The sequence below is a fragment of the Achroia grisella genome, unplaced genomic scaffold (assembly GCF_030625045.1).
Source record: "Achroia grisella isolate CSIRO2021 unplaced genomic scaffold, CSIRO_AGI_Agris_v1 utg642, whole genome shotgun sequence".
Lineage (NCBI taxonomy): Eukaryota > Metazoa > Arthropoda > Insecta > Lepidoptera > Pyralidae > Achroia > Achroia grisella.
The window spans coordinates 2,367,890-2,380,914 of NW_026712979.1; positions in this window are offsets into that span (position 1 = coordinate 2,367,890).

Below are 13,025 nucleotides of genomic sequence, written 5' to 3' on the forward strand. Positions count from 1 at the left end.
TGCGGAAGTTCATTTTATTATATACTCTTTTAAACATTTTTTTACCCGTGATCATGGCGGTTGAAACACTGTCGAAATATCGGGAACTCAATAAAAATAAAACGTGGTAAGGTCCCGTGATTTTTACTAATTATCCCTTTTTCTAGCCTAGTGTAGACTGTTTGGCGACTATTCTGTCGCGGTTTGGTCGTCGAACAATCAACACTTGGCTTCCAAGCTACATCCGAACTCTGTTCAATGCCTAATGATGCCTCATCCAGAGACTAAACATGTATTATAATATGGGTATGAGCTCGATAAGGATCGGAATTTAATAATTATTAGAGAAGGGCCTAACGGTGCAAGTTTCCGCAATTGATATTTGTGGCCTCACACATCCTAATTGTAGCGAAATTAAACAAAATAATATAAATCTATCAACATGAAGAAACGTTATAACACTAACACCATTATTCATACCTTCACGACTATTATTCCGAACAGGGCAGGAATGTTAAAGGTAACACTCAATATGCCCATATTTCTCTAAGTATATATAAATATGTATTTATTTAAAGAAAATCATATAAATAAAAAGAAGTCATCTCAGCAAGTGTAAAATCCAGAATATCTAATCTTGCAAAAGCTTTCTACGAAATATTTGCTTATTATAAATTTGATAAAAATCTGCATTGGAAATTACCTCGCCATGGTATCGATGTCTTGAGATCAATTTGAGCATAAATCAATCGGCATAATCTAATAGATGCTTTAGTTTCCGCACTCTATCAACCTAGATCATGAATCTGTCTAATTTGATAATGTTTGTTTACAAAGTTTCTGTTGGCCTAATTAGTTTTAACATGCAATACTAATTTATGTCTTGTTAGTCAGTGAATTCATTTGGATCTAAATTTAAATGTGTATGAAAGATTTTTCATTGGCTACAAACTTTCACTACAAACTTTAATTTGTTAAGTCGTCATAATAAACCTTATAAAATTTAGTAATGTTCATATTAGTTTTCTTTTTTAATTATATTAATAAATACAGATATTCAATAATATTGTTTATCATTTTTTTATTTAGCTTTGTTTAATATTGGTTTTAAATGAATATTTTATATTTCATTCTCCCTTTAAATTTGAATATTGATTAATTCTAATTTATCCAATTTATTATTAATTAATTCTAACTTGCATTGTTATAGAGTCACAAGTTGCGAAACATATGTAAATTGCAGGTTTGTAATACGTTTTTATTATAATGACTTCTTTCATAATTACATTTGGGTAGCAAATGATATTAAAAAAAACACTAGCTTCGATTTTGTAGTATACTTGAAATTCAGAGTAATGGACTAAATCACAAATCAATTTGGCATCTTACAACTGGCTAATAAAATTATTTTCATATTGTAAATTTGTATTTAGAATTCTGATCCTAGACAATTTTGACTACGTTATTTCTTATTCATTCTCCAAATATTTTTCTTTTTTGTTACTTACCATAATAAATATCAGAAATTACAACACATTATATTGTTTTCCATCTTTGATGTCCACCATAATATAATCAATTTATACTTTTTTCTATGGCAATGTTATAGTAACGCTATATTCGAATTATTAAGAACATAAATAGTATTTCTATGACATTGCAGTTATTAAGGAAAATAACTCCACTGTCATAGAAACACTATTTGTGTCTTGAATAATTCCAATTGTATCATCATACACATTAAATAAATTAGCAAATAAAATAGTTTTCGATTTTCTAAAAAGATTAAAACAAGGCTTTGACTATAAAACATCTTAATCCATTATAAAACAGTAAAAATTTGACATAATGGTTATTTAACGTCAACTTAATAGCCCTTATGGATATAAATCAGCGGACTTCGTAATATAAGCATCATGTTCTTTCATAAAAATATAATATACAATATTTATTGGTGTACTTCTAGGGTTAATTCTAGGTCCCGATTTTGTAATACAGTCACTATTGGCTTAAGTACATCTTTTGTATTGTATTGTATTGAATGTAGAGTTATTATTCTATGTTAGCAATTCTAAATCTAAATACATAATGCGACCTTTTCCGCGTGTGTTGGTGGCCACACGCCATCTTTCATCCCGCGGTGTAATGTTTCATTGTGTGCAAGCGAGAAGTGAGAATGTGTAATGGACACGGCATAGTTAGATATTTGCTTGTGTTTATCTTTTACAAATTAATACAGAGACACTTAAAATATACCAACCGCATTAAATTGTTTTTACTTTAAGAACTTTTGCAGTATTTTCATCATTCCTTAGATGAATCATAATGAGAATATTTATAGATCACATATAAAACGTTCATTATATTAACTGGAAAGATGATATATATTATTCTCAATAAAATGTATGGCTGTTAAAGAAATGAAGACAGCAGATATTATTTATGGCGGCGTAATAAATAATTCAGTGTAATTTATTGTGAAATTTTTTCGCTGTAACCGTTATAAAACAATTAAAGTGAGTTACGCGTCCATCGGTATGTTTGTTGACATTAAGGAGATAATTTTCGATGTTCTGTAAAAAGTTGTATATCCAGTAATTGGTAAACTATGTAATGACATCAGGAATATAAATAAATATTATGACAATAGTGTTATTAATAATAATGATGAAGATCATATAGCTTTGTTTCTTGTAATATACATTGACAATATGCCGCATCATTTTATTAATACTCTGTTTTTCATCACAGCAATGCGCGAGCGCAACCCAGCTCATTCTAATTAAGCAGCCAGCTAAAGATTTATAAGATATGGAAGCATTAGCGAGATTTATACCTAGTACTGAATAATGAGATAACACTAATGGCTTGCTGTGTACTCGGATTCCAAGAGCTGCGATATTTGTTTAGAAATCCAGAAATGATAATTTCGTTATATATAATTAATTTGAATTATGAATTATGGAAATTGATAATATAGATTTTAAACTTTATAGACAAGTTAAATTATAATATAAATGTAATGTTGAACTAAATAAAATTGACAGTCTAAATCCGTTGCATACAAATTTGGCTATTAATAACACTAATAGAACCTCACTTGTCCAGGCAGATATTATGAAGATACCAATAAATATTACTACTTACATAATATTCCAATTACATTTAGAAACCACAGTTTATTATCACTTGCTATATTGAAGTGACAATTTAGAATAAAGGAAGTTGTTCATATTCAAATAAATCCCACACATTTACAATTATCTGGCTCTTAACTGGATACAGTTAGCTTCATATATGTAGATAGTAGCTTCAAGTATGATCTAAATTATTTTTGTGACTATAAATGTAATATTATACGTTGGTAGAATAACCGTATTGTTGTTACTATTCATAATTGTCAAATTAAGTTTATCTTTCAATCGTCTTGATGCGATAGTTTTCGATACTTCGTCGGTGAAATAATTGTTCGGATGACTTATTTAGATGTTTTCGATATAGATTCTTTACTATTAAATACATTATATTCAGTCTCTCTACCAACATCTTTAAATTAGGCTTTTCATGCACTATTTCGTTTGATTCTGTTTCTACAATCGAGTCAGTCGGACCTCAACTGTTCTCTTCCTGAGCCATTTTTCACGATCTAATTAATCAATTACCAATTGAATCTTATAAATTAAATTTGAAATATTCCTTTTTTCTTAATCAATAAGTAAATTATTGATTATTTAAAGCAATTTAATTAATACATAATAAATCATATTAAAACTGCTTGTTATCTAACTTCTGTTATTGACAATCCTGTAATCTAACTTCTTAGAACTGACTGTACCATTGGAAACCGAACAAGCAACGTCTGATTGCGCAACCCAGTAACCTGAAGCCGAGATATTATTTATGTGCACATATGAAGATTGTAAAAGCAAATAGATAGGAGGCGTTAATAGTATTTTGTTCTTTAGTATGTGTGTGATAATTGTTTGTAAGTGTGAAGACAAACAATTTAATATCCTCAGCTCAATGGCCCCTGGTTTATTAATGATGTATCTTTCAAATCACCTTGATATATTTCTTTAACTTTTATTTAAAATCTGGTTTTAAGTTGTCTATAAACAACTACAATACTATACTATAACTTTTGACTTAAATTTGTAGTATTTTAGAAAAATCTCGGAAGATCTACAATACTAAAAACTAGTTCTGTAATCTCAAAGAATCCGCAGCATAAAATTGAATTGTAGATGACGATTTACGAGCATTTTGTAAAGTATAGAGGGATAAACTTCCTGTTTATCGTAGTATCGGTGTATTGGCCGATACAAATGTTAGGGCATTTGTAATAGAGTCCAAATATCAGGAGCTTCAAAGTAATATTAGTATGTATAAATGTACCGTTTGTAGAATCTGTTCAATTGTAAACAACCACGAAAAAAGTTTAAAACAGTGTCAATGTAAAGTGTTAAAACACGATATAAAAATTGTAGCAACTAGTCAGTAATAAATGTCCGTTTTGATTCTAATCATTCCATTCAATCTCAGGATTGAATCATTACAATTTAAAAGGTCATCAGATGCTACAGTTCTGTTATAATAATACTCATTTCCATCTTATTTCTTATGCTAGGCATTACTTTAATAGACAATGTCCCACGTCACGAACTCGGCATGTGGTAAATTATTACATATATAAAAATCGTCGTGGGTGTACGTGTCAACAACAAATACTCCCATATCAGCCCGACCTAAATACAGACAACGGTTCTTTCTAGTTTTATGCGATTAACTAATAATCAGTATCACATTAGCGTCTCGTTTATAATTCCAAAGATTATTGGTTGCATCATACCCGTTCAGATCGGGAAATGTGGATTCTTGTTTGAGCTGGTCGATTGCAGCGAGCGTGTTTTGATTTACTAGGCTACATGTTATATTTTTCAAAATGAATGAGCATCTCAGTTGAATTATATTTCAATACTGTCTGTTATCCTATACTTCGCTTTTTTACTAGTAGTGTATTCTTGTCGTATTCTGAACTGATCAGTAATTAAATTTAAATCAATTTATTCTGTTGAATAACAGTTTTAATTATTTATTGAAAGTTTATTCCTCTTAGTATTTATGTTATCTTTTTTTTTCGGACTACATTAATGCTGTTGGCCGCAGCTGGCCTTTACAGCTTCACCGGACGTTAAGGGGCGAGTGCAGATGGTACTCCAAACCCGCGGAAGGACTTATGGAGCGGCTGAAGGCCAGCTTTAATGTGTTGGTATTTATATAATAAAATAAATTAATCCTAGCCATTTCTGGCGAGTTTACTCGCGTGCAACCCAAATTATCCAAATCTCTTCGAATCTTGACTTGCGTAAGTTAATCCGGATTAATTTGAAATCATAAATATATAAAATACCTTTCATATGGAGCAAAACAGACTGTAAATATCAGTGATGGATTTCTATAAGCAATGAGCACGTGAATAAGTCATAACTGCCATTCTGTCAGCGTGACAAAAATCATCTTTGATGCGCAACCTTTTAAATTGCATTTCCTATGAACGCTAAATCTTTGATCCTACACTATACATTCTAGGGCTATCGCACCGGTTGAGTCTTGTAAAGTTAGTTTTTATACTAAGTTGCTTCTATGATACAGTAGTACCTGTTATGAAAAACAGTGTTCTCCACGTAGGCTGGCTGACGATTTATCAGTCGGATTTCTTGATTTCTCACAGGATTGACGAGCACGGTGGTTTAGCAGTTTGGCACATCGCTTTACTTCCGATGAACGCGAGTTCGATTCCTCACACAGTGCAAACATTTGTATTCTTGAGTATGGTAATTTTTATCGGTCTGGGTGTTTTCTAAAAATTAATATAAGTTATCTAGTACCCATAATACTAGCTCTGCTTGCCATGGGACTAGATGGCTGGTTAACTGCCCAGGATTATTGATTTATTTAATTCAAAAAGTGCTTAGTATAAGATAAAAACCATCTGTAAATTGATAAATGTATTGATTTTCGACACGTTTTTATGTAATTGGAGTAATTAATAAGCTGACGGCTCACCCGATGGTAAGTGGTAACCGTCGCCTATATACATGAATAGCACTACGGATATCACGTTATCATGTGACACCCATGATACCACACGTTTGTTGCCATTCCAGAGAACTAAAATGTTATACATGTAATTTTATCATATAGTTTTTCTATCCTGTGAGTTATATTAGCAAGCATTAGTGAGTAATCTATATTGTTAATTTGTTAACGGTGTTTCCATCACCAGTTAGAGAAATCAGTTAGAAACATGAAATAACAGTTTTTTAAAGTCTGCCCGATTTGAACTTGCTACCGTTCAGTCTAAGTCGGTGAAGTAACCACTAAGTCTCAATGCTCTCTTTATGTTTAAAAGTTACTTCTGCATTTATTATTACTGAAATTTAGATACTCACTGTTGTAGTACTAATGGAAGTTTATTCTTATTGAGCGCGACACTTATAGTGACAGAAGAGAGGTAGGAACAGTAAGTGAACAAAGTAACAGTACTCATTCCATCTCTATTCTTAATCTACAACTGTTACATCTTAAATTTTATTCAGTGATACTACAAAATGTTATAAGTAGTTACATACCTGTTTAGTTTCGCAGCATGCCTTATTAATCTCTAGAATCCTGTCATCGATGACTAATCTAAGAACATAAGGAAAGAAAAAACAAATCACCGTTCATAGCATTTGCATATAAACAGTATTCAGTTTAGCGTTTTTATAATACTCTTAATCACTTTAGTATTAATTAATGCAGTTCTTTGACCTTTATTAACTGCTAATAAAGTAGTAATAAGAATAGGGATGTGGATGATATGGCGATTGGATAGGGATGTGGGCAATATAGTAAGACTGATGGTAAATAGAGAGTAAAAGATCTCGAGGCCGAAGTCCCATTCGATGGTCAGATCAGATATCCAGTCAGCTGCATATAACTGTCAGCGCCGTACTACACCAGCCGTTTGAGCATAACCGATGGCGACAGCTGCTCGACAAGATCATGTTGAGTCTCGATCCTCAGTAGTGAGGGAACAGTCTATAACGCCCCTGGTACTTCTTTCGTTTCATTAGACCATCGTCACAAATTCACCAGAAATTTTCAAGAAGGGTATATTAAGGTTTCTTAAGGGTCGGCAATGCGCACGTACCCCTGGTGTTTCAGGCGTCCATAGACTACAGTAACCATTTACCATCAGATGGGCCGTATGGTAGATTGCCACCATCTTAGTGTAAAAAAAACGATCATGAGACAATAGAATGGAAAAGAAAAATCTTTATTCAAACAAACTTACATTGACTATTTTAACTTTTCTAACTTACTTACTGATTACACTTTTGTCTTTAGTTTTTAAGCGATTTCACTCTCTCTCCCACTTCGACCGCATATAGATTAATTACATGCCCATTTTCAAATACGTGAAAGAACAGAATAGAAGAGAATTTTTTTTATTCAAATAATGTAAGTTATTGAAGCACATTTAATAATATAATAATAATTATTTATTTATTTGCTTGCTGCATGGCAGTTTCGGATCTTACTAATTAATTAAAGTACATGTCGTGCAGCATCCCTCAGTGGTATGCAAATATTCAAATTAAATTATATTCAATTTCACAAATACATTTAAATATCTATATTAATTAATTAATATTAATATTTACAGTTATTAATAAAAAAATATATAATGTCATCCATTTTGCATGTAAAATAATATTACACTGAGAAAAAACACTTATTTATCAACCATTTCATTAACTTGTCTTTGAACCATTTTAAACAGAAGTTTATAAATGTTATTACTTATTTTTTTAATTTAGTGCTCATTTTGAAAACTGTTTCATCACAATAATGAGAAAGAAACTGGCATGTTGCTCTTTTAAATAATTAGTTGTAACTTTACATTTTTAATTAAATATTGGAACACAATATAAATATATATATAAGTTATTGACATTGTTAACTTTTGCAACATCACCTCAGTTAAAAACCGTTAGTTAAAATATAAACATCAAAATTAGTTCTATATTGGTGGTGGTGGTATTGGTGATCGTATAACCATCAGATTACAATAAAAATGTATTAAAACCTTTTCAAAGTCGGTTGAAAAGAAAGCGACACACTGAGATGTATATTCGAGTTGTACCCACTCTTGTCCATCAATATGGGGCATTCTTTTGTGAACCGAAATTCAAAGGTCACGCCAAATTTCAATTTAATGTTACACAACTATAACGTTCGCCTGTACAGTTGTACGTTTGCTCTCACAGAGAACTGGTATCAACTCGGATGATAGGTGTAAATCTTGAACTTAAGCGGAAACTAAAATATATATATATAAATGTAGTGTATAACTATAGTTCATAATTATGATAAATGCCTGTAAAGGTTATAAGGAGTTAGCCCCTATAGGCTCTAGTGTAGGTTCAACATTTACATTAAATACATATGTCTGAAATTGTTAGCCCAGGCTAAAAGTTAAATCAAATCAAATCAAAATTATTAATGTAAAAGTCACTTATTATACGTCTTTATATAATTATGCATCAGATTTTAATGCAGTTATTAGCAATACATAGTGATTCAAGATGTAGGTTTATACCGTACGAAGCCGGGTGCGTAGCTAGTACATTATAAGTCTATTAAAAATATCATTTCACTTATAACTTAAACCGTAGAGTAACACAGTAATTTATGAAATGATAGCAGCGTCAATTAGCGGCCTGCGTACGGTCTCGTCACTTTTTGAGTTTCATTACATGGGCAATTCTGGCCGAGCCAACCCATCAGTGGTTGTGGTCGACCGTTAGACATATCCGTTGCAAATCGTGGGTTATTATTTTTTTTATGTATGACTGTATAATGTAATCCCCCCACGTTAATACTTTACGATTAGAAGATAGAATAGAAAATTCTTTATTCAAATAAAGTTACATTGAAGTATTTTTGCATTGTCATATTTATTTTTTTAATCTACCGCTCATTCGGGAAGCTGTCTCTTCACAAGAGGAATGGGCAACTTATCTTTTCAATCTTCAATTTTCGTCAACTGTACTATATATATATATATATATATATTTAAATGATATGTATGATGTGTATTTAACAAAAATGTAATAGTTTATAAGGAGAATAACTGTAACTACTTAAATGTCAATAAAATATATTATTATTATTATATATTTAATTTAAATCTCTCAAAGTTTCCAATTCCTTTTTTTCGTCAACTGCAACTCTCTTCATTTTTCTCATCAACTGTAACTCTAACTCTTAAGATTGCCTATTCTTTTTTTTTCGTCAACAGTACTAACTATCAAAATTATCAATCCCTTTTTTTCGTCAATTGTACTATCTCTCAAAATCGCCAATTCTTTTATTTCATCAACTGTACTATCTAAGCAGTGTATTTGATTTAAATCTCTCAAAATTTCCAATTCCTCTTTTTCGTCAACTGTAACTTTCTTCCTTTTTCTCGTCAACTGTGACTCTAACTCTCAAAATTGCCAGTTCCTTTTTTTCGTCAACCGTACTATCTAATCAAGGTATTTCATTTAAATCTCGCAAAATTACCAATTCCTTTTTTCTTCACACGGTAGATATATCGACGATTTCAAAGTTCAAACGTGTTATATCGTTAAATCATTCATCGGCGGTATTTGTGCATCGAAAATATCGAGTTACAGTCTCGGAGGTGTCAATGTTTAAAAAAAAAACTGAAGTAATGCCATCTTGTTGTTGTTGTAAAATATATTTAATTATATTTATGCCTCGATGGTTTAGCGGTCGGTTCGATTCCTCACGCGGTAAACTTTGAATTCATGAGTATAATTGTTTGTATCGATCTAGGCGTTTTCTATGTATATTATGTATGTATTTACAAAAAAACAGTACTCATAACACAAGCTCTTAGCTTGGGACTAGATGGCGTTTTGTTAATTATTCAGGAATGTAATTATTATTATATTTTGCTATTCCATATATATACATATATGGATTTTTATATGAGAAAAAAAAAACTCCGTACTCCCTTTTTTTCAATTACATTTACTTTTTTTTATTTCAGAATATTAGTATATATATATATTAATAAAATATTAAATACTTAATATAAATAAATATCTCTAGATTACAATAAGAAGAAAGCTTGGTTCTTACACATACTCGTACCTTGACACAAATGCACTGAACTTAATCTGTATGTAATATCTATATATAATTGATACCTTTCACTTAAATATGAACATAATGACTGTCAAATACAACGGTAACTTATATTTATATCTTTTATAATGTATGATTTATGATAACTTCGTATGGAGCTACTGTTATAGCCGCTAGCTATTTTGTTTAGAAGAGAGAATCTGGAAATATTTATCTAGTATTATTAAATTCACAAAAATGACAACTTTGTGTTCTTTATTTTGCTTTGCTCTGTATTATAATATTATAAAGAGAAAATAATTTATTGTTTGTTTATTTGCATTGAATAGGCTCTGAAACTACAGGACCGATTTGAAAATTCTTTTACTGTTTTTTTTTTATGGAGGGTTTTGGGATATTGTCAGGTGGACCTACATATATCTATTGTGCTCGCCCTTTTTAAAAATTCGCTGCCTAGACCCGTCAGGGACAAGAATTGAAGGATGTTCTTAGGAGCAATGGTTTATATCTTCTTAGGATAGAGTGCATACTTTCCAAAGGCGATATTCTTTCGTTTAAGCACAAGTGGGCTGCAACCACATAGGATGTGTTTCGCTATCACAATATTACATAAACAAATTTTAGGTGATTCATATTAAATTCGATGGGACTCTATGAAGTTAAAAAATGGTTGTTATTTTTATTGTGTTTGAAGTAAAACCAGCTAATTTCGTCGTCATTATAAAAGCTTGTGAAATTATATTTCAAATATTTTACATCTATAACTAACAAGACTTTCCGTTATTTTTTCCCTATAACTGTTTCTCACTTATGAATACCAAAAACACACAGTTAAATCAGTTCCTCATTAACACGGTCTTACCAAACAAACTATACATAATCGCATCTAATCCGCGGAAGAAAAAAACTGAACAAAAACAGGTATATGTGAAGCAAGGAAAGATTGAGACGGCCTCGGTGGTCTAGCGGTTTAGCATACCGCTTTACTTCTGATGGTCGCAGGTTCGATTCCTCGCATTATTGTTTGTATCAATCTGGGTGTTTACTATGTATAATATGTACGTATTTACAAAAAAAACTGTATCTATGAATTTGTACCTATAACTCAAGACTTGGATAGCTTTTAATGTTAATAATACCCTGCTAAAAAAAACACGTATATGTAAATTAATTAATATTTGTAGAAACAAGGAAAGATATTTACAGCTATTGAAATTGATCACTTTGACTATTCATGTATGAATATGCAAAATGATAAACAGTGTATATGATATTTGTAATGCATTTAATGTTAAATTTATTTGTCTATCTGTTTGTTCCGACTAATCTCTGAAATGGCTGAACCGATTTTGACGAAACATTTTTTGGCAGGTAGCTGTTGTAATAAGGAGTAACTAGGCTACTTTTATTTTAGAAAATTAAAGTTATATTCCACGCGAACGAAGTCGCGAGAACAGCTAGTTATAATTATAATCGAAGCTCAATGCGCGATTATTTCCCCGACGGTACCTAACCGCACTGTGACCGCACGCATCGTATCATATGTCCTTCCGCAAATAAGTACATTCACACTAGTCCTTCCAGTGCGTCGCTGGAAGGACATATATTTTTTTTTTTCTTTTTCATTTTGCACTGGAAGGCAGACGTGTTTTATTTTCTTTTATTTTGGTTTATTGTACATCAAACGTAACATTGACAATCCAATCGTACCTATCGAGCTAATAATCTGACGATTCTACATTGTTTTTCAACCGACTTTAAAAAAGTAGGAGAACCTCAACTTGACTGTATTTGATATATTTTTTTTAAATCTGTTTTTATCATCATCATCATCTGCTTCTTCCTTATTCCATTTATGTCCTGAACTCGGTATTATTATATAAGCGTAGAGCTATAAACAAACTGACGGCTCACCTGATGGTAAATAGCAAACTATTGACTGTATAAATGATATCATATTTCCAGCATTATGCTGAGTTATAGTCTCCATTTACTTTGTGTTGTAAACGTTGTTTTTATTACATTATTGTTAAATGTGTTAAGAGAATCAATAAATTCTATTCTATTAAAAAAAATGAGTATCTTATAATCCTAGTCAAACTATACCGTAGCTAAAAACTAGTCTTCACTAAATACCCAACCACTGAAGCCTTAAACAAACAAACAGTAAAACAAAGAGTTTCGAAGGCTAAAAATAAACAAACATAAATACTTTTTGCCTGGAAACTGGCCTATAAATTGGTAAATGAAATGAAAGCTTTAATGAACAAAAGCCAGCGAGAAGGTCAACTGTGCCATGCTGTGTACCATCAATTAAACGAAGTGATACCGCATATATAGGATTCTGCATTGGAATTGCCTTATTCTCCAATAGCTCACCGTATTCACATTATTCACGCGGTAATTAAAATAAAAGTATAATAAATTGTATTTAAAAATAGTATTAAATAGCATGCTTTTTTAGGTAGGTTTTGTGGTTATAGGGTTGTATTTAAAAATATTATTAAATAGCATGCTTTTACTAGTACATTTTGTGGTTTGAGGGATCAATAAATAAAGCACAATTTTAAACTGTCACATTCTTTTAAAAGTACAAGTTTCTTTTAGAAGTATTGCTTCATTGAGAACCTTGTTATAGTAAGAATTGATTGATGATAAGTAAAAATGTTCTATATTTGTTCATAATGGTATTGAGACACAGTAACATACAACAGAACAAAAAGTATATTATAATGGTATTTCTCTATGACTATTGTGCTAGATGGGGCATTTTCCACTTCCGGTGTTATAGTGAACGCCGTACTGGATGTTTGCGCATTCCCTCAGTATATTGGCATTTA